We start from the raw sequence: 23878 nt of genomic DNA, 5'->3' as shown, positions 1-23878 counted from the left end.
GGAGAGAGAAATAAACCTGCTGGTGTTCATCCACAGACGACTGGAACGGCTTAAGCCAAAACATAATGGAGTGTTGGAATGGCCTAGTCAAATCCAGACCTAAAAAAAAAAAAAAAACAAGAAATTGAGGCAAGAGTTGAAAGTTTCAGTCTGTAGATGTTCAAGGCTGCAGGTGAAATCAGTTCCGACTCAAGGAGGCTGAATAAAAATGCACGCCACACTTTTCAGATTCCCGTTTGTGAAAATGGCTGAAATGAAACATTTTCATCCCAGTTTCACATCATGCATTACGTGCTGAAGGCCTGCAGCACAGCGGCTTTCACTGAGGTTAAAGGTGAAGCGTTCTGCAGGCCGGTTCACGTCTGAGAGGGAAAAACTCAAGAGATCAAAAGTTTCTCAAAAATCTGGTGAGAAGTTGAGCTCGAAATTACAGAAAAGCTCAATTTTTGCCATGTTGTTGTTCAAACTGTTATCCCGTCTAATTAGACTTTAAATCAAAAGTGGATTTTTCTCATTTTCCAGTTAGAAATTTGTTGCCGCTGTAATAAAATCTGGATTTAACTTAAAGGCTTTTCTCCATTGTTATGCAAATAAAGGTTTAATGAGATGAACGCACCTGGTCTGAGGTGTGTGGACAACGAGCTGCTGCACATGAACATGTACTTTAATAAGGGAGTCGACATGTTGCAGAGTTTATTATGATACATTTCAGAAAATAATTATATTTACAGAGTAAAGAAGCAAAAAAGTCTGAATATTTTATTTTTGAGAGAGAACATGTCAGACCCTGTAAAAACAGAAAATGATGATCTGTTGAAACGTCAGGATGTTCAGAGGAGCCAATCATATTTGTGTTGAATTCCTCCATAAACTGCTTCCGGGTCCGGTTTCAGGTCCTGCAGCGGGTCTGAACCACGTTTCGCTCAGAGCGGCGGCCCGCAGCACCATGAGCCGTTACCTTACGGTGCAGGAAGATCTGCTCAGTAAATCCACCCTTTACCGGGAATGTCTGCAGACATTATCGAGCTTTTCCCTGCCGCGGACCCGGACCCGGGCCGCCTCGGGTCTCTGTCAGCAGAACCAGAACCGGCTCAATGGTTCGGTTGTAGCTGAGCTGCAGAAACGCATAAAACACCAGAGGAGGCTGGAAGTCATCCTGAGGTCCATCCAGTGATGGAGGAGAGGCAGGATAAAACCAGAAATGTTTCATAAAATCTATAAAAGTCATGATACTGAGTGGCACCAGAACCTCATGCTGGTTCTGCTGGGTTCTGATGGAGCAGATTATGGATCTGTTCATGACCCGCAGACAGCCATCACATTCTCTGTGGTTTTGTTATTTTCTGCTTATTCTGTAATGTTTGTAACAGTTTTAAACTATGGAGTAAAGGGGAGGTACGGAAGGACATTAGGACCACAAAAATAAAAAAAATAGAATTCCAACTTTTATTGTAGGATTCTGAGATTAAAGTCAGAGTTTTGGAAATAAGCCAGAAATCGGAGATTAAATTCAGATTTTTTGTTTATACGGAAAGCCATGTGTGCCACAAATTGCCACTTTTATGAAGCGCCTGGTTAGAAAGTCATGCAAAAAAAATGGCGCTTTGTGGCTTAAAATACAAAAAAAATCCTGTAAAAACGCAGCTTTTCATCCCAAGGCAGGAATACCTTCTGAACCATGAAAATTACGGCGTTTTTTCTTTAAACATCGTCGCACATAAAAAGCAATTTTCAGTCGCCAGAATAAATGCTGAAATTTCGTCCGTCATAAAAAGCAGCATTTTGATGTGTTTTTGGCGATTTTGGTGTTTTTTGCGTTAATTTCTTGCCCAAAGTCGGTCCTGGAGGGCCGGCATCCTGCATGCTTTATTCTCTCCCTGGTGGCAGTAAAAACCTTCTCAGCAGGTCAAAGTTCTGCCTAATGAGCCTCATTTGATCCGGGTGCATTAAACCAGGGAGAGAACTAGAACATGCCGGCCCTCCAGGACCCACTTTGGGCACCACTGTTCTAAACAGTGCCGATTTGTGGCACACCTAGCTTTCCATATATTCTGAACTGTTTATCCCTGCACCAACCTGCACAGCAATATCATTTTTACACACAATCATCGCTGTAAGCAATATTTTTGCACCAAACTTTTAATCATCTCTTACAGATTTTGTGCGAATCGGACTTTTCCCCGGTCATAAATCTTTGCTCCAACATGGCGTATCTTGTCCTGCGGCTCGGTTCTGCAGAGTTTCTTTGGCTGTGTGGGTTTGCTGTGAAGTTCAGGTGAAGTTCAGGTAGACAGCTGAGGACAGGGCGAACCTTGAGGGGCCGACAGAAGCAGCTGGGGGGAAAATGACTCGGCAGCAAAGTTGCTCCCGGCTCTCCACAAAATCTGACTGCATAATCAGGGAACAGCATGTTGGGACAAAGTCAGCCCCGGTCCAAGTTCCTCCGGGTCAGCGAGGGAGTTCTGGAAAGTTTCCTAACAGACGGACGCGGAGCGTGACTCGGTGGTTACCGTGGTAACCCTGCCAGCTGCTGAGACGGGCTTTAAAAGGAACGGAAGAACGAAATCTGCTTCGGAGGGAAAGTTTCTCTAAGACGTTTGATCAGTTTTTAACAACACAGAGGGCAAAATAAAGGGCCACAAAGAAAATGCTTTTCATATTTTTAAAGTAAAATAGAATAAAAAAAAAAAATGTTATTTCTTCTGAAGAATGAACTGATTTCTCAAAACTGGGCATTTTGCTAAAATGCCAAAACGTTTTCTTCAGTTAAATGAAGGAAAAAAAAAAAAAAACTGCGATAATTATCTCTGTACAGAGTAAGGAGACTTTGGGTTGACCTTTGACCCTGTTTAATCCTCGAACATCGTGTCAAATCTCCGCGTTAATCCAACTCCAGTCCGTTTGTTTGGAAAGTCCGGTTCGTTTGGGGGAACACAAAATCCAACTCTGATCCAACTCCGCCCAAAAGCAAAATGTCTCCGTTTCTTCTTCTTTTTTTTTACACAAGTTCAGTTTTTTCAAAAGTTCATACATCTGCAGTTTTATGTCGCTGAGCTAAGGGCTTGACTTTGGTTGCTAGGTAACGGGTTGAGCTAAGCTGGGGTTGCTAGGCAACGGGTTGAGCTAAGCTGGGGTTGCTAGGCAACTGGTTGAGCTAAGCTGGGGTTGCTAGGCAACTGGTTGAGCTAAGCTGGGGTTGCTAGGTAACGGGTTGAGCTAAGCTGGGGTTGCTAGGCAACGGGTTGAGCTAAGCTGGGGTTGCTAGGCAACGGGTTGAGCTAAGCTGGGGTTGCTAGGCAACGGGTTGAGCTAAGCTGGGGTTGCTAGGCAACGGGTTGAGCTAAGCTGGGGTTGCTAGGCAACAGGTTGAGCTAGGCTGGGGTTGCTAGGCAACTGGTTTAGCTAAGCTGGGGTTGCTAGGTAACGGGTTGAGCTAAACTGGGGTTGCTAGGCAGCGGGTTGAACTAAGCTGGGGTTGCTAGGCAATGGGTTGAGCTAAGCTGGGGTTGCTAGGCAATGGGTTGAGCTAAGCTGGGGTTGCTAGGTAACGGGTTGAGCTAAACTGGGGTTGCTAGGCAGCGGGTTGAACTAAGCTGGGGTTGCTAGGCAACGGGTTGAGCTAAGCTGGGGTTGCTAGGCAACGGCGGAATGCGACTCAACAAAATTTTGAACTTCCTGAAATTTCCAAACATTAAAAAAAAAACTGAAATTATTCCCAGAAAACAGCTGGTGTGTTTTTTTTTTGTTTTTTTTTTAGGAGGCATTTGAGGCTCAAATGGAAGAACAAAAGCATATAATCATAAACATTTTTAAAGGGTTTTTCCGCCGTTTCTCCAGGTGTTTCTAACCTGTACCCAACCTCCACTGTTAAACTTTTATTTCTTCATTGAGTCCTAATCACTGGCAAAAGTCTCATCTTCTGTCAGGCGGCTTCATTCTGGCTCTGTTTAATTTTAAATTGTGAAATTTGTCCAAATGAAAACCCTTCCAGCTCTGAACGAATCCGCGTCGGTTTTCCTGTCGGGAGTGAAATCAGGCGTTTCTGCTGCTTCCCTGATGCGTTTCAGTCGTTCCCCCGTCTCCTCGGACCGTCTGAGGTTTTCATCTCTGCTCCTCTTCCTCTCCAGTCTGATCGGCGGCTGCAGTCCGAGGTGCGGCGCTGCCAGAGGAGCAGATCAGTGGAGCAGCGATAAAACATCGCGATGCCCCCCGGCTCTCCTCTGACGCCGGATCCAAATGGATCTGCCGCACTTCTGCAGATTGGATTAAATTTGGTGGTAACGTGAAGCCATTTTGTGAAGAGAGATAAACTGCCATCTGCTCTTCTGTACACTTCTTCACTCGCATCCTGAGCCGTCATCCACATCCACACGATTGTTGTCTGGATGCGTCTCAGGTTATCAGAACCGGTTCTTGTTTTTTCAGCTTCGGTTCGCCAGCGTCCATCTGGGTTTGATCCTCCTTCAGGGCCGAGCGGCGGCCAGCGGCGGCGTGGAAAACGCCTCGCGCTGCTTGTCGGCCTCAGATGGATTCGCCTGTTCTTGGCGAAGAAACTGCATGCAGAGAAAAACGGTCAACAGGTTCGTCGTCCTCCCAAACGTAAACATTTACTAGAAACTGGGAATTTTCTGAGCTCAAAAAGTAAAAAAAAAATTGCAGGAAAAATCTCAAATATTTTGAGAGAAATTTCACATATTTTCTAAAAAAAAAAAAAACAACACATGGATATTTTCTGTGCTTGTAAAGTAAAAAAAAAATTTGTTTCATAAGTCACATATTTTCAAGAATTTTTCTGAATTCTGAGATTTTTCTTGAAAACCTTTTGAGATCATAAAGTTTTTTCTAGATAAATCGGAAAACGTTTTTCCTCACAAATGCACAACTTTTTGAGCTCAGACACAAATATTCCTTCGTCTTGAATATTAGAAGAACCTCGAACTGTGAGTTTTTTGGAGGAAACGTTTCGCCTCCCGTTTCCTGCGTGTAATTATCCGTTGTTCTCACCGGTTTGTGAAACTGGAAGCTTTCCAGCTCCTCACGCGGCGCCACGGCTTCAGACGCCTGACAGCCTCACAGCTTCACTCGTTGATCTCTACAAAGCCTTTGATTCAGCAGATTTTGTAATTATGCACACTAATTAGCGCTCCCGCTAACTGCAGTGTGTACTGGTTGATGGTTTCGCATCAAGTCTGTTTTGTGGTTTCAGAGACGCTCCCAGTTAAATGCAGATGGCTCGTATTCACCAGCTCAGATGTGATGCAGTCTTTAAATGAAACTGGATCTGAGCAACAGCTCGTTTAACAACAACAACAACTTTCCTGTTAAATTCAGCACTAAAATGTTTAAGTTGTCTCGCACTGCATCACTGGAAATGTTTCAAATTCACTTAACTCCTCCAAATTACATCCAAAATGAAACTGCAGCGTAAACAGTCTTCGCCCGCTTCAAAATAAGAGCATGACTATAAACATTTAATTACTTGAAAAATTCATAAGTTGATAACCAAAACATCAATACAGATGTTGAACTTTATTCAACCAGAGTTTACCAGACAGACAGGTAAATAATTTAGTGGAAGCTAAGTGGCTAAATGTTTTCACAGCTAGCTAAATTTAATATTAGCTGTTAGCAGATTAGCTTACCACTCACTGTTGGCGTTCTGAATTATTTATATTGTAGCAGAGGCGACGTCACTCTGTGTGCCACAGAAAGCAGTTATGTCAGAACAAACACGGGTTTGCCATTTTAAACAGCTTTTAGCATCTTAAATTAGCTATTAGCATGATTAGCTTGGCGAGGCTCACCTGGAAGCAGCCTGGATGTTTTCCTTATGGAGGACCTTTTGTGTTACAATGAGGTTTATTTCAGGATTTGACACTTAAACAGCTTTTAGCATCTTAAATTAGCTATTAGCATGATTAGCTTGGCGAGGCTCACCGGTAGCAGCCTGGATGTTTTCCTTATGGAGGACCTTTTGTGTTACAATGAGGTTTATTTCAGGATTTGACACTTAAACAGCTTTTAGCATCTTAAATTAGCTATTAGCATGATTAGCTTGGCGAGGCTCACCTGGAAGCAGCCTGGATGTTTTCCTTATGGAGGACCTTTTGTGTTACAATGAGGTTTATTTCAGGATTTGACACTTAAACAGCTTTTAGCATCTTAAATTAGCTATTAGCATGATTAGCTTGGCGAGGCTCACCTGGAAGCAGCCTGGATGTTTTCCTTATGGAGGACCTTTTGTGTTACAATGAGGTTTATTTCAGGATTTGACACTTAAACAGCTTTTAGCATCTTAAATTAGCTATTAGCATGATTAGCTTGGCGAGGCTCACCTGGAAGCAGCCTGGATGTTTTCCTTATGGAGGACCTTTTGTGTTACAATGAGGTTTATTTCAGGATTTGACACTTAAACAGCTTTTAGCATCTTAAATTAGCTATTAGCATGATTAGCTTGGCGAGGCTCACCTGGAAGCAGCCTGGATGTTTTCCTTATGGAGGACCTTTTGTGTTACAATGAGGTTTATTTCAGGATTTGACACTTAAACAGCTTTTAGCATCTTAAATTAGCTATTAGCATGATTAGCTTGGCGAGGCTCACCTGGAAGCAGCCTGGATGTTTTCCTTATGGAGGACCTTTTGTGTTACAATGAGGTTTATTTCAGGATTTGACACTTAAACAGCTTTTAGCATCTTAAATTAGCTATTAGCATGATTAGCTTGGCGAGGCTCACCTGGAAGCAGCCTGGATGTTTTCCTTATGGAGGACCTTTTGTGTTACAATGAGGTTTATTTCAGGATTTGACACTTAAACAGCTTTTAGCATCTTAAATTAGCTATTAGCATGATTAGCTTGGCGAGGCTCACCTGGAAGCAGCCTGGATGTTTTCCTTATGGAGGACCTTTTGTGTTACAATGAGGTTTATTTCATGTCACTTAAACAGCTTTTAGCATCTTAAATTAGCTATTAGCATGATTAGCTTGGCGAGGCTCACCTGGAAGCAGCCTGGATGTTTTCCTTATGGAGGACCTTTTGTGTTACAATGAGGTTTATTTCAGGATTTGACACTTAAACAGCTTTTAGCATCTTAAATTAGCTATTAGCATGATTAGCTTGGCGAGGCTCACCTGGAAGCAGCCTGGATGTTTTCCTTATGGAGGACCTTTTGTGTTACAATGAGGTTTATTTCAGGATTTGACACTTAAACAGCTTTTAGCATCTTAAATTAGCTATTAGCATGATTAGCTTGGCGAGGCTCACCTGGAAGCAGCCTGGATGTTTTCCTTATGGAGGACCTTTTGTGTTACAATGAGGTTTATTTCAGGATTTGACACTTAAACAGCTTTTAGCATCTTAAATTAGCTATTAGCATGATTAGCTTGGCGAGGCTCACCTGGAAGCAGCCTGGATGTTTTCCTTATGGAGGACCTTTTGTGTTACAATGAGGTTTATTTCAGGATTTGACACTTAAACAGCTTTTAGCATCTTAAATTAGCTATTAGCATGATTAGCTTGGCAAGGCTCACCTGGAAGCAGCCTGGATGTTTTCCTTATGGAGGACCTTTTGTGTTACAATGAGGTTTATTTCAGGATTTGACACTTAAACAGCTTTTAGCATCTTAAATTAGCTATTAGCATGATTAGCTTGGCGAGGCTCACCTGGAAGCAGCCTGGATGTTTTCCTTATGGAGGACCTTTGTGTTACAATGAGGTTTATTTCAGGATTTGACACTTAAACAGCTTTTAGCATCTTAAATTAGCTATTAGCATGATTAGCTTGGCGAGGCTCACCTGGAAGCAGCCTGGATGTTTTCCTTATGGAAGACCTTTTGTGTTACAATGAGGTTTATTTCAGGATTTGACACTTAAACAGCTTTTAGCATCTTAAATTAGCTATTAGCATGATTAGCTTGGCGAGGCTCACCTGGAAGCAGCCTGGATGTTTTCCTTATGGAGGACCTTTTGTGTTACAATGAGGTTTATTTCAGGATTTGACACTTAAACAGCTTTTAGCATCTTAAATTAGCTATTAGCATGATTAGCTTGGCGAGGCTCACCTGGAAGCAGCCTGGATGTTTTCCTTATGGAAGACCTTTTGTGTTACAATGAGGTTTATTTCAGGATTTGACACTTAAACAGCTTTTAGCATCTTAAATTAGCTATTAGCATGATTAGCTTGGCGAGGCTCACCCGGTAGCAGCCTGGATGTTTTCCTTATGGAGGACCTTTTGTGTTACAATGAGGTTTATTCCAGGATTTGACTCTTGAGATTCCTTGTGTTTTTTGTTGCGTATTTATTATCTGAGCTGAACGCTGTTTCTCATCACCTCTCAGTTCATCGGGTTTCTCTCAGATCCTCCTGGTTTTCCCACCTGCAGGTTTTCTTGTTGATTCATAATTTTTAGATTTCATTTCTATTTTTAGTACAATCTTTCATTTTCACTCCTTGAAATGAGAAAAACCAGAAGAATTTTGCTGCCTTTCACAAAGAGTTTTATTCCTACAGATCAGAGACTTTTACCAAACAACCCGGCGTTTTTTTTTTGTTGTTTTATTTAAAAAATGTCCGCTTTAGGTGTCCCCTTCAGATTTAGCTGTTGGACCGACGCCTGCAGACTCTGGAAGCGAAGCAGCCGATGGGACGTTAGGCGAGACACAGATTGTTGTAAGCAGGAGGTGATTAAAGCTGGAGTGCTTCGCGGGCCGACAGCCAGCGGGACGGAGAGCGCAGGAAGTTACAGAAGGACTTTACAGTCGGAACAGGGGCTACGGAAAAATCTTCACTTTAAAATGTTTTTAAAAATCCAAAGTGATGCTTGAGTGGAAGCTAATGACGATTTGATTGTTTGAATAATCCCAGATCTGGGCGTTCATTTCAAAATGAAGAACAATTTTTCCATCGATTAAATGGATTTAATCAGCAAATAAAAAGACGGGTAAGTTTCTGTCAACTCAGACATGTTGAACGTTTTGTAAGAATATTTTTTAGGAGTTTGAAAAGTTGGGAACATTTTCAACTTGGAACAGAAATAAAAAAAATTCTAGAAAAATCTTGAAAATTTCTGAGAGTTTTGGCAGGAATTGATCAAATGTTTGTGGTAAAAGTCGACTTTGCTGCTCGGAAATCAGTGTTTATTTAAATCGTTAAACTTGAATAAATACATGAAACACTTTGATCCAAATCAATAAACAAAAAGTTAAACTTGATGCTTTTCTTTTAATTCGGCAAACACACAAAAAAAAACCATGTTTTAGTTTTTGGATCTATGGTGAATAACTTTTATTTAGTTGATTTTAGTTTTTTAAATGTACTTTTGACTCAACAATTTTTTTCCAAAAAGTTTGGACACCCCTGCTGAACAAAGACTCCAACCAGAAATATAGAGCTGATAAATATTACTGACACTTTGATGTGGAGATTTAACACAATTAATCCGTGAAAGGGTTTAAAATGAGGCGTTTCTACATTTACGTATAAAAAACATTTATTTATTTGTTGTTGTGATTCATTCACACGTTGATATCAGCTAAAGTTTTGAACAAAAAAGAGCATTTGGAAGAGAAATGTAAGTCAGAATAAGCAGAACTGGCTGTTTTGTCCCATTTTAAATCTTTAAAAATCACAATAAAGATCAACATCCGTCCAGTTGAGGACGTTCTTTATGGAAACGAGCCGTATTACATTCCTGCTTTGAAGATGACGGATGGAAATGAGCGCGGCGGCAGGAAACCTCCTGCGTTGGTTGAGCTGCAGCCGCTGTAATTAAAAATCTGCGCAGGAGGGGAGGTGGCCTTGGGATCACATCTCTGCTTTTTGCGGATGATGTGGTCCTGTTGGCTTCATCGGAACGTGATCTGCAGCTCTCACTGGAGCGGTTCGCAGCCGGGATGAGGCTCAGTGCCTCCAAATCCGAGGCCATGGTCTTGAGCCGGAAAAGGGTAGAGTGCCTTCTCCGGGTCAGGGGGGTCGTCCTGCCTCAAGTGGAGGAGTTTAAGTATCTGGGGATCTTGTTCACGAATGAGGGAAGAAGGGAGCGGGAGATCGACAGGCGGATTGGGGCAGCGTCTGCCGTGAAGCGGGCGCTGTACCGGTCCGTCGTGGTGAAGAGAGAGCTGAGCCAAAAAGCGAAGCTCTCGATTTACCGGTCGATCTACGTTCCCACCCTCATCTATGGTCATGAGCTTTGGGTCATGACCGAAAGAACGAGATCCCGGGTACAAGCGGCCGAAATGGGTTTCCTCCTCCGCAGGGTGGCTGGGCTCTCCCTTAGAGAGAGAAGCTCGGTCATCCGGGAGGGACTCAGAGTAGAGCCGCTGCTCCTCCACGTCGAGAGGAGCCAGTTGAGGCTCGGGCATCTGGTCAGGATGCCTCCTGGACGCCTCCCTGGTGAGGAGTTCAGGTCCCACCGGGAGGAGGGGAGACCCAGGACACGCTGGAGGGACGATGTCTCTCTATGGCCTGGGAACGCCTTGGGGTTCCTGGAGGAGCTGGAAGAGGCTGGGGAGGGAAGTCTGGGCCTCCTGAGGCTGCTGCCCCCGAGACCCGACCCCGGATCACGGGGGCAGCAGCTGATTGGTGTAAATGCAAACCTGTGTTTGCATAATTCACAATATTCTTTCCGACTGTGTTTCAGCCACTGCAGTAGGCATTCCTGGTGGATAAACTTAATGCTGCCAGTGCAAACACAAGGGTGGTAGAGAGGTTTTTCCTGGGTTCCCTCCGAGCGACACACTCGACAAATGTCCGCTTCTTCTGCGGTATCCATCTTGGCTGGCTGCTAAGCTCCACACATGCAGCCCGACGGTGGGGTGGAAAAGAGAGCCGTGGTCTCCGTGGATGGATGGATGGATGGATGGATGGACGCTGGAGGGGAAGCTGGGATTGATGGGAGCAAACAAAGTTACTGGTACAGGCGATCGGATTCGTGAGGCGTGTTTGCAGCTCAACGCGACGCGACACAAACATTAGATGGGTTGATATCACAGTCCAGCTTGCTGAGGGTTTTTCTCAGCATGTGGCAACCGATGAATATTTATCAGTTTATTGCTGCGGGGCTTTAAACTGCCAACTGTTCGCTGCAGATAAAGTTTAATATCCTGATCAAAAACATGTAATCCTGTTGCAGGAAGCAGTTTATTGCCTCATTGATCCAATGAAAGGTCCATAAAAACGATGGCAAATTAACTAAGAGGAGCTTAAATGAAATGTTTCTTCACTCAGAAAGACTTACAGCAGCATTTCAATCATGTTGGCAGTCTAAACTTTGACTAGGCCGTGGCAGCGCTACGCTTCTTTTAATTTTAACGGGTTACGACTCTAGTGAAAAATAAGCAACATGCGAAGGGGGGCGTGGCCAGGTCGGGTGATGAGTGGGGGAGGTTTAGCGAGGCGTAACCGGATCAAGACTGTTGACAATTTAGCAACTAGCAACCAGGGTTGCCAGATCTGACTGAGCCCAAAAACAAAGTAAAAACTGCCCAAATCTGCTTTAAAGTCATGATGTTGCCCTGAAATTCCGGTTTTACAATTCTACTGCACAGTGAGGCTTGATTAACCCGTGGCTAATCACTGATGATGTTACAATAGACAGATTCTAGAGATTTAAAAACAACCTGAGTTATAAGATAAGTGCCATAACACGGCCTTTTATTACGTTTTTTTGCTTTTCTGTCACACAGTGACCACTCTTTTGAAAGAGTTTTCCTCTGAAGCATTTTTAAAATGTGAAAAGCAGCCAAGATTTTAACAACTCGTCCAAATCTGTTTATTTTCCAGCCAGATTGGGTGGAAACCCGTCCAATCTGGCAACACTGCTAGCAGCAAATTTCTTTATATGTGATGCACAGATTGTTCTGGATTATCATTAGTTGCATCCCTAATCTGAAGAAATTGAATTCCTGAAGTCATCTTGAACAAAAACATTTTGTTTTGGGAGTGAAATGATTGTTTCTCAGAATTGTATTTTCTGATTAATATTGGTAATTTCAAGTTGCATTTTAAAATTGATTATTTTAAAATACAGCTAAAAAAACCAGCAGCCTTTTAATTTAATTTTATATGTTCAATGTTCGTCTCCTTCCTGTTTTCATCAGTGAAATAACATTTTAATTATTTTATATTTTCGACATATCAGGCATACCGTAGGAAGAATCTAGTTGCTCCTTTTGCTTTACTTAAAGGAGATCTGGAGAGGATTGTAATGACTTTCGAGACGGGCCTAGTCAAAGTCCTCCATTTCCTTTAACCCTCAGAGTGTTTTGTTATTATCTCCACATATTCATGAGTTATTTTTTAAGGTAATTGATTTTATCTCGACGTGTCAGAGGGAAGGGGGTTGTATTTAATGTATTTTCTATGAAGGATAAAAATAAAACTTCACTCAGAATCTGAAGCAGAATTGAAATTGTAGCATTTTCAGCGGTTCAGAGCAACAACGGGGCGTTTGGCTTTGGGGTGACGGGTTTATACCGGCCTGCCGGCTGGAGCTGCTCGCTCTCCGTCCGCGCAGCGAGAAAAATGGCTTCCTGACATCTTAATTGCCTGAATATGAGCCTTTCTGATCTAATGCGGCCTTATCGGCTTCCTCTGCTCTCTGGGAGCCGCAGGGCCTGAAACGCTGATTGTCTCCGTGACAGATACGATCAGCATTAGTGCCATCATTAATCACAGCCCTAGCAACGGAATGCTAATGCTTCCAAACGCACACACACGTTTGTGCCAGTAGGTGAGTCCTGTGGAGGTTCTGCACAGCGGCCCAGTTGGTTCTGGTTCTGTATGCGAGGCAGAACCGGGTCTGACCGAAGCCAGAGAGTTGGAGCGGAAACGGTTTCCCACGCAGTCTGGACGGAAAACCAGAGGAATGTTTAGGAGACGAGAAAAATCAAAAACCTGTTGGAGGCGAAAACATCAACATGCGAGTCTGAACCTCCAGGGATTATTTCAGATTTTTATTATTAAACCTACAGGGATTATTTCAGATTATAGTTATTAAACATCCAGGGATTATTTCAGATTATAATTATTAAACATCCAGGGATTATTTCAGATTATTATTATTAAACCTCCAGGGATTATTTCAGTTTATAATTATTAAACATCAAGGGATTATTTCATATTATAATTATTAAACCTCCAGGGATTATTTTGGATTATAATTATTAAAAATCCAGGGATTATTTCAGATTACAATTATTAAACCTCCATGGATTATTTCAGTTTATAATTATTAAACATCAAGGGATTATTTCAAATTATAATTATTAAACCTCCAGGGATTATTTCATATTATAATTATTAAACCTCCAGGGATTATTTCAGATTGTAAGTATTAAACCTCCATGGATTATTTCGGATTATAATTATTAAACATCCAGGGATTATTTCAGATTGTAAGTATTAAACCTCCATGGATTATTTCGGATTATAATTATTAAAAATCCAGGGATTATTTTGGATTATAATTATTAAACATCCAGGCATTATTTCAGATTATAATTATTAAACCTCCATGGATTATTTCGGATTATAATTATTAAAAATCCAGGGATTATTTCGGATTATAATTATTAAACATCCAGGGATTATTTCGGATTATAATTATTAAACATCCAGGGATTATTTCAGATTATTATTATTAAACATCCAGGGATTATTTCAGATTACAATTATTAAACCTCCATGGATTATTTCGGATTATAATTATTAAACATGATTATTGGGACAGACATAAAGCTCCACATTAAACCTGATGCAGTTTTTACTCAACTGGTGAAAGTTTTGGCTCCCAGTGAAATAATGAAACGATTCATTCTGAATGGATTCAGTCACCGGGAGACTAACAGCAACAACGAGCTGTGTGCAATCTGCGTAACTATGGAAACGGACGGACGGATGAACAGATGGATGTACGGTTGGATGCAGATTCTCTCCAACAGTCAGGAAAGCAGGAAGTGTTTCCTGAACCTTTTCTTGTCCTGAACTGGTTTCTCTGGTTTTGAGCCAATCAGGTTTCGCTTCCTGCTTTGCTGGCCGTTAGCAGCTCGTTAATAAAAACTAATTAGTCTGATGGAAAAGCTCGTTATGGCGGAAACGTTTCCAGTCTGGCTGGACTGGGAACAGTGGGACGCCCTTGGTGGTTTTATATGGTTCGTACTGGGCTCATGGAGCCGGTCAGAGCGGCGCTGATGATGGTTCCAGTGAAACCGGATCAGTGGGAGGACTGGGAACGTTTATCCATCCCAGTAACCAACATGCTGCTGATTTATGGCTTTTTAATTTAAAATGTTTGAGCCGCTTCCTCTGCAGACTTTGAGTCTCGTTTGATCGCAAGACTAATCAATTATTTCATTAGTTATTCTGTCAATCGGGTAAAAAATATTCTGCACAGTTTTCATTTAGCCACTTTTTTTTTTTATAAATTATTAAAAATACATTAAAAGATGCAACTTTTTAAATCGGAAAATAAAACTTTTACTGCTTAAACGCAGAATTCCTTGATTTAAAACTCACTTTTGCTTCACATCAGTTCAGCAAAAGGTGCTTAAAATATTTTTTTTCCATCCATCCATCCGTCTTATCCGGGGTCGGGTCGCGGGGGCAGCATCTTCAGCAGGGAGGCCCAGACTTCCCTCTCCAGCTCCTCCAGGAACCCCAAGGCGTTCCCAGGCCATAGAGAGACATCGTCCCTCCAGCGTGTCCTGGGTCTCCCCTCCTCCCGGTGGGACCTGAACTCCTCACCAGGGAGGCGTCCAGGAGGCATCCTGACCAGATGCCCGAGCCTCAACTGGCTCCTCTCGACGTGGAGGAGCAGCGGCTCTACTCTGAGTCCCTCCCGGATGACCGAGCTTCTCTCTCTAAGGGAGAGCCCAGCCACCCTGCGGAGGAGGAAACCCATTTCGGCCGCTTGTACCCGTGATCTCGTTCTTTCGGTCATGACCCAAAGCTCATGACCATAGATGAGGGTGGGAACGTAGATCGACCGGTAAATCGAGAGCTTCGCTTTTTGGCTCAGCTCTCTCTTCACCACGACGGACCGGTACAGCGCCCGCTTCACGGCAGACGCTGCCCCAATCCGCCTGTCGATCCCCCGCTCCCTTCCTCCCTCATTCGTGAACAAGATCCCCAGATACTTAAACTCCTCCACTTGAGGCAGGACGACCCCCCTGACCCGGAGAAGGACCTCTACCCTCTACCACTCTAAAATATTTTTTTCAGGATGTTAAACTAAAAATATGTTTTATACAGTTACAGCTTTGTGTTGCTCTTTCAGAAAGTTGCCTTTTTTTCTCTTTGCATACTCCTGTGAACGATTATTCATTTATTAGTTGATTAATCACGATCAATCGCTCCAGCTCTCCCTGACGCTCCAGTCTGGTTCTGATTCCTGCTGTGTTTCTCCTTTTCTCTCCCGCAGAGCGATTCCTGCCGTCTACCTGGAAGTAGCCGGAGTTTGTTTCTTCTTCTGGGTGGAAAACGTCGGCCTTCGGCGGCGGGACTCTCAGGAATGTGATGTCTAAACTCCGGCTTTTCTTCTCCCTCTGGAATATCCAGAGTTTATTCTGCTGATCCTCGCAGACGCATCGTTGGCAATCAGCTCGTAAGAAACTTCTCCTCCTCTTCCTCCTCCTCCTCCTCCTCCTCCTCCTCCTCCTCCTCCTCCACCTCTTCCTCCTCCGCGACGTTTCCCCAGAGGAAACACGATCCGTCTCAATGTGACCTACTTGTTTCGCGACAAATAAACGTGAGAAATCCATGAAAACAAGGAAAAAGAGAAAACGGAGACGGCCAGAAGAGAAAAACTGAAACGAGATTTTAATTGTTTTTACTTTTATGAATGGAGATAATTTTAATGACAAACAACTCCAAGAAAAACAGCATTAGTAGCTTGGTTTGTTTCTAATCCATAGCAGTTAAATTAATTGGATTAATTAATTAATCAATCACTGATTAATTAATTATTGAAATAAATGTAAACTGATTAGCAACTAATTGTTAATTTTAGTATAGAGACTCGAAAATATGCTATTTCCTGAAAAACAGCACAACCAGTACAATGTTTCAGATTAAAAAAGGATTATTTAATCCAAAAAAACTCAGAAATCTTAAAACAAAGGAAATTTCTGAGTTTGAATTGTTGAAAATTTGCTAGAAAAAAATCTGACATTTTTAGATTTCAGATTTTTTAAAGAAAAGAACAGAATTGTCTGAATTAGAAAAATTTAAAGTTTGCTATAATATTTTTTTCTAGCAAAAAAATTGCTAGGAAAAAAAAAAAAAAATCATTTTTGAAACTAAAAATGTCCAAAAATAAAAAATTTCAACTTTTCAACTCAGAAATGTTTTTTTTGTTGTCAGAAATTTGCTCGTCTTATTTGTCTACAGCCTTCATACGTAACAGTAAATATGAAAAAACTTTCTACCAGAAGTGTTTTAGCTCCACTTCCTCTCAGCTCAGATTCTGCGTAATTCGCAATTATTTGTTGATTGAAAGAGTTGCAGACACCGAGATGATGCTGGTCAAACAGAAAGAGATTCTAATGTTTATGTAGCTGGAAGAAAGAATCTTATTTAGGGCATAAAATGCAATAACATTGTGTAGAAAACTGAATTAAATTTAACATCCGATCTGCTGGTAATGTCTCTCACATGCAGAAATAAACGTCTTTGGGTCGGCGTTCAGCTAGCAAGATAAATATACAGTTGACATAACACCTGTCATAAACATGTCATAAACATGACATAACACCTGTCATGAACGTGTCATAAACATGTCATAACTGTCATAAACATGTCATAACACATGTCATAAACATGTCCTAACACATGTCATAAACATGTCATAAACCTGACATAACACCTGTCATGAACGTGTCATAAACATGTCATAACTGTCATAAACATGTCATAACACATGTCATAAACATGTCATAAACATGACATAACACCTGTCATGAACGTGTCATAAACATGTCATAACTGTCATAAACATGTCATAACACATGTCATAAACATGTCATAACACATGTCATAAACATGTCATAAACATGTCATAACACATGTCATAAACATGTCATAAACATGACATAACACCTGTCATGAACGTGTCATAAACATGTCATAACTGTCATAAACATGTCATAAACATGACATAAACATGACATAACACCTGTCATGAACGTGTCATAAACATGTCATAACACATGTCATAAACATGTCATAAACATGACATAACACCTGTCATGAACGTGACATAACACATGTCATAACACATGTCATAAACGTGTCATAACACCTGTCATGAACATGTCATAAACATGTCATAACACATGTCATAAACATGTCATAACACATGTCATAACACATGTCATAAACGTGTCATAACACATGTCATAAACATGTCATAAACATGTCATAACACATGTCATAAACGTGTCATAACACATGTCATAAACGTGTCATAACACATGTCATAAACATGTCATAACTGTCATAAACATGTCATAAACATGACAAACATGTCATAACACATGTCATAAACATGTCATAAACATGTCATAACACGTGTCATAAACATGTCATAAACATGACATAACACCTGTCATAAACATGTCATAAACATGACATAAACATGACATAACACCTGTCATGAACATGTCATAAACATGTCATAACTGTCATAAACATGTCATAACACATGTCATAAACATGTCATAACACATGTCATAAACATGTCATAAACATGACATAACACCTGTCATGAACGTGACATAACACATGTCATAACTGTCATAAACATGTCATAACTGTCATAAACATGTCATAAACATGACATAAACATGACATAACACCTGTCATGAACATGTCATAAACATGTCATAACTGTCATAAACATGTCATAACACATGTCATAAACATGTCATAACACATGTCATAAACATGTCATAAACATGACATAACACCTGTCATGAACGTGTCATAAACATGTCATAACTGTCATAAACATGTCATAACACATGTCATAAACATGTCATAACACATGTCATAAACATGTCATAAACATGACATAACACCTGTCATGAACGTGACATAACACATGTCATAACACATGTCATAAACGTGTCATAACACATGTCATGAACGTGTCATAACACCTGTCATGAACATGTCATAAACATGTCATAACACATGTCATAAACATGTCATAACACATGTCATAAACGTGTCATAACACATGTCATAAACATGTCATAAACATGTCATAACACATGTCATAAACGTGTCATAACACATGTCATAAACGTGTCATAACACATGTCATAAACATGTCATAACACATGTCATAACTGTCATAAACATGTCATAACACCTGTCATGAACGTGTCATGGTGTAACCCACATAAAATGGGGATGCCTCTTTAAGAAACGGAGGTTAGGGAACCTATGTGGTCTACCTAGCCAATGGGAAGTTTAGTTTCCAGTGTGTTTAATTAAACCAATCAGAATTCAGAGTGCCGCTATGACAGGTGTTATGACATGTTTATGACATGTTTATGACATGTTTATGACGGTTTTGTCAGTCTTATTCACCCCGTTCAAATAAAGTGCTACCCAAGATAAATACACTATTAGCATTAATAGGGAGTAAGCTAAACTAAATATTTAACTAAAGCTATATATCAAAATAAATATTTGACCTGATAACTAATTATTTAGCTTCGGTGTAAATATTTAGCTCGTTAGCTAAACATTTAGCTTAGTAAGTATTTAGTTTAGCTAAATATTTAGTTTGAAGCTTAATATTTAGTCACATAACTAAATATTTAGCTTGGTAACTAAATAGAGTTTTTAGTTAAATACTTAGCTATTTAGCTTCCTAAATGCATATTTTGATTCAAACTAAATATTCAGTTTGAAACTGAATATTGTAAATATCCAGCTCTGAGGTTTAAGCTAACTAAATATTTAGTTTCAAACTGTGACATTTAAAAAACTGAACCAACCCAAATTATCTCTGTTATTTTTACTCTTTATAACTAAAAACTGTCGTCGTCGTTCTCAGAAATCTCCTCTGACTTGATTCCACATCCAGCTTTAACTGAGCAGATGTCGAGGCAGCAATAACTTCCTGTTTGGACTAATGATGCGTGTTGAGATAAATAGATGGAGGCTTGGAAGTGATGACAAAGAGTCGCAGCTAAACTCTCGTCTCCGGCAGCCGAGCATATGTTCAGCCGCACTTCAGATGCAATATTGACTCAGTTGGAGTTTAGGGAATTAGACGCTGCCTCCCAGCACTCAGCTGGAAAACGACTCGCTGATGTTTCGTAATGAAAACTCGGAAGCACGTAGGGACAGGAGAAGTGATTGATTCGCTCGCTGATAGCTCACATCGCATCCTTATTTTTTCTGTTTCACTCAACGTAATCGGGATGTGAGCGACGGCGGCGGCCAGCGCCGTTCTCTGCTAGCGTACGGCAGCAGAGCTACGCGTGTAGCCGCTTCAGCTGCAGAGGATTCGCACCTCGACACAAGAGCTTTTAATGAAATGAGCCGGGAGCAGCAGCAGGCATGTACAGCATGCGTGGAGACGTAAATCTATTAGTTCAGATGAAATCCCTTTTCATTCCTGCCTGCCAGTGGGATGCGTTCGTTGAATCCAATGAGCAGATATTGATTCTGGGGTTATTTTCTCCTTACGACGCCTGATTGTTCCAGGAATGAAAAATATTTGCGGCGCTGTGAAATCCAGAGAGACAAAGATAATAAATTCGTTGTGAGGCAACAACAGATTTTATTTGTAAAGGTGAACCTGAGCTGCTTTTTAAAGCGCGCTCAGTGTTTCCTCCTCAAGGACGTTGGGTTGCAGGGAAGTTCTGCTGGTTCTGGAAAGAGTTCAGGTGAAGTTGATGAGAACTCGGTCTGCACTCAGTTTGTGAGAAACTTTTACAGCTGAGAGGAGAAATCAGGTGGTTTCAACTCTCCGATGAGTTTTTATGGTCGTTCTCTAAGGAGAGCATTTCCGAGGTCAGACACTGATGTTGGATGAGACGACCAGCCTCACAAGATAATCTCTAATTCATCCCAATTTCACCGTTACACGAGTTTCTAGACATGTTGCAGCATGACATAAAGCTCAGTATCCCGCCCCCATATTCCCGCTCGCCAATGATGACTAGCATTAGCATTAGCTGTCCAGTGGTCAACATATAATGCTCTAAATCGTAAACGTACGAATAATATATAAGAGAAACAGTTTGCTACTAATTGTCAACACTACGACAACTAGATACCAAGGTCAGGAAAATTTTTTAAGAAAACTCCCCATTGTGTTAGCTTAGCTAATAGCAACGGTAGCTAATCTATCACGGCGATTAATAATCGCCAAATAAACATCAAGTCTAAAAACATAAAACTGGACGTTAGCTATGCTATCGTGGAATTTAAGCTAAAACATTTCTGTGAGAAATGTTTGTGTTTTTTATTGTTGAATCCTGATTCGCTAGTGGAGCTGTGGTCAGTCAGTTGCTATGACAACGACACAGAGAGCGACTAAGAGGAAGAATGAGTTGCTGTTCAAACGGGTTATTCCTCCCTCTGCTGTGGCGCACTGCACTGAGTCAGTAATACCTTCGTCTCCAGGTTTCATTCTGTTAACGGATTGTTCTACAGCGCTGTTACAGATGTTAAACAATAAGTTGAAACGGGTTTATAACCCGGGGAGGGCAATCCAGGCCTGGAGGGCCGGGATTACCGACCCCTGCCATGGACCTCGCTTTGTACCGACTACAAACTCTGCTGTTGTTTGAAATGTCTTGGTTTCCTTTCACTGGAACTAAACTGAAAAAAAAAATAAATCCTCACACCGTAATCATCCCTCCACCAAACTTTCTGTTAGACATGACACAGGCGGGCAGATGCTGTCGTCCTGGAAACATGATTAAGTTTGTCTTATGTTTTTCTGAGTGCTCTGCTAATCCGCCTCCTTTGCTTTTGCCGCTCTTGTTGGTGCTGCTCTGCCTCCTTTTCAGCTCCTCTGGGGTTTATTTCAGCTTTTCAGATGCTAATCAGCTGCTCCCAGTTGCAAAATCAATCAATGCGTTGCCATGGATACACATCCTAAAAGACTGCATAGCTGAAATGACCAATCGGATTAATTTTCTGTATCCAATTAATCGATTACTAAAATAATTGATAGCTTCAGTCCTGGTCTAATCAAGCTGTGCCTCAACTAAAAATGTAAACAAAAGCTGCTAATTTCTTGCCTGTCGGATCTAGAAGTGATTCTGCAGATCTAGTTAGAGAAGCTGAATCCTGTTTAAGATAAAATATAAGTGAAAGTTTCCACTGCAGCAGCTTAAAAATAGTCAAACAACTTGATGTGACTGGTGCTTTGGAACAAAATGTTCCCAAACTGCTCAGCGCTTCACCCAGAGCAGATAATCTCATATGAGAGCTTCTGCTTCCTGCTCACTTACCATCAGCGCATTACGGCAGGAAGTGCACTCACACCATCTCCATATCTCACATCAGAGCCGCCGCTCAGCAGGCGGCTCGCCCGCAGACTGATGGGTGCTCCGGCGCTGCCGAAGAGCTCAGGAAGGAGCGAAGCCGATAGGTGGAGAGGCTCTGAGTGCCGGCAGGAAATGGACGCCAGAACGCTGATTTCTGCTGGGAAGCTTCAGAGAGGCTGCAGCAGCTGAGTGCTGCTCCGACAAAAACACCGCAGGGAGCCGCGAGGTTTCTGAGCAGCAAGATTCAGGCAGATGCTTGGTTTTAAAAATTAATCTATTGTCTAAATATGTGAGTCAGATGAAAGGGACGTGGTGTTTTTTAGTGTCCAAGACCAACGTTCAGGTCATTCTGGACTCAAACTTCCTTCAGTACAAACAGGGATGTGTAAGAAGAAGTTATGCTAACGTAGAATTTAAGCTAAAACAGAAGCTATGCTAACGTGGAATTTAAGCTACAACAGAAGCTATGCTAATGTGGAATTTAAGCTAAAACAGAAGCTATGCTAATGTGGAATTTAAGCTAAAACAAGCTATGCTAATGTGGAATTTAAGCTAAAACAGAAGCTATGCTAACGTGGAATTTAAGCTAAAACAGAAACTATGCTAACATGGAATTTAAGCTAAAACTAAAGCTATGCTAACGTGTGTAAGAAGAAGCTATGCTAATGTGGAATTTAAGCTAAAACAGAAGCTATGCTAACGTGGAATTTAAGCTAAAACAGAAGCTATGCTAGCAGGAATTTAAGCTAAAACAGAAACTATGCTAACATGGAATTTAAGCTAAAACAGAAGCTATGCTAACGTGGAATTTAAGCTAAAACAGAAGCTATGCTAACGTGGAATTTAAGCTAAAACAGAAGCTATGCTAACGTGGAATTTAAGCTAAAACAGAAGCTATGCTAACGTGTGTGGAATTTAAGCTAAAACAGAAGCTATGCTAACGTGGAATTAAGCTAAAACAGAAGCTACGCTAAAGTGGAATTTAAGCTAAAACAGAAGCTATGCTAACGTGGAATTTAAGCTAAAACTGAAATTCAGTCTATGATAAAATAATAAAAATTCCTAAAAGAGAGATTTATGCTAAAATGGAATTTATGCTAAAGCTAAAATGTAGTCTATGCTTAGCTAAAGCTAAAACAATAATATTACTGTTTTGTAATTAAGTGGAATTAATTACAAAACAGAATTTATCCTAAAACTGAGATGTATGCTAAGTAGTACATTTATGCAAAAAGTGAAATTTATGTTAAAATGGAAGCTGTGCTTAAAGGGGAATTGAAGCTAAGACAAAAATTAAGTCTGTTAAAACTGACATTTGCGTTAAAATGGAGTGATGATTAAACAGATGCTGCTAAAATGAAATTTATGCTGAAATGAAAGTTTATGTTCAAACAGAAATGCTGCTTCTCCATTTATCACAATTTGTTGAGCTGTTACTGTGTTTTTGCTACATTTATACACTTTAACGCCTCATCATCTCCAGGTTGTGTCAGAATGAGGGTTTGCTACATAAACAGAGGAGCTTCTCTCTGCAGAAGCCGTCTGTCGGTGGGTGTAAATGTTCTGCGTCGGCCGTAATCTGGGCCATCTCGCGTTTCCTGCAGGATGAGCTTCTCTCTGCTGAACTCGTCTTCTGTCCTGGGAGAATCCGAGGCGCCCTGCAGGAGGCCGTTAGCATCTGAAAAACTCATCTCTGTCCAGACGCAATCAACACAACAATCCTGTTTCTGCTCCTGCTGCTGCCTTTAGTCCCGGTGGGAAGTCATATCACAGATTCTCCACCAAAATTAAACCGCAGGTCGTTCTTTCTCTCGCCGTGAAATGATGATGTTTATTTTTTAATGATAAATTAGTTTCACCTGCACGGCTTGCTTGGTGGCACTTCACATTCCTCTGTCAGAAATTTAAAACAAACCAAATGACAGAATATTTCATTATTAATGTGTGAACTCCTGACCGGCTCCTGATTCCCTCCTGACTCTGATTTTCATGAATTTCTAATGGTTACAGATAGAAAACAACCAACATGGATGAATCCTGCAAACTACAACAATAACTAGCAGATTTATCTCCTCTTTTCCACACTTTGTTCTCTTAATTGCTGCCAGTAAGTGTAAACCAATATCGGCGCAGTGGAAATTTAAGCTACCAGCAAAAAACTACAGTGTAAACAATAATAATGAATCAGTGGTTTATCACATTTTCACTCTGAAGTTCATCTTTACCAACGTTTCACATCTAGAAACTTGTTTTTTTTCTTCTTTGCAGTGTGAATTTAAAAAGTTTAATTTGTTATTCATCTGAACAGATCAGCAGAATTTATTGTGCTGCTTAAAATCCTCATAAAATACAATCATTAATGGTTCT

General features: G+C 41.0%; 1 long non-coding RNA gene across 1 annotated transcript in view; it reads left to right on the top strand.

The window, feature by feature from the left end:
• LOC103462991 (uncharacterized) overlaps positions 1–23878 on the top strand; it is a 90591-nt gene that overhangs the window by 22954 nt on the left and 43759 nt on the right. Inside the window, exon 3 of the long non-coding RNA XR_014087032.1 lies at positions 15415–15597. This is a non-coding gene — a long non-coding RNA (uncharacterized LOC103462991). The remainder of the gene's footprint in view (positions 1–15414; positions 15598–23878) is intronic.

Source organism: Poecilia reticulata, chromosome 3, assembly GCF_904066995.2.
Source record: "Poecilia reticulata chromosome 3, P_reticulata-male-v2, whole genome shotgun sequence".
NCBI lineage: Eukaryota > Metazoa > Chordata > Actinopteri > Cyprinodontiformes > Poeciliidae > Poecilia > Poecilia reticulata.
The sequence above is the reverse complement of the archived record's forward strand: the minus strand, read 5'-3'. Positions and strand labels throughout refer to the sequence as shown.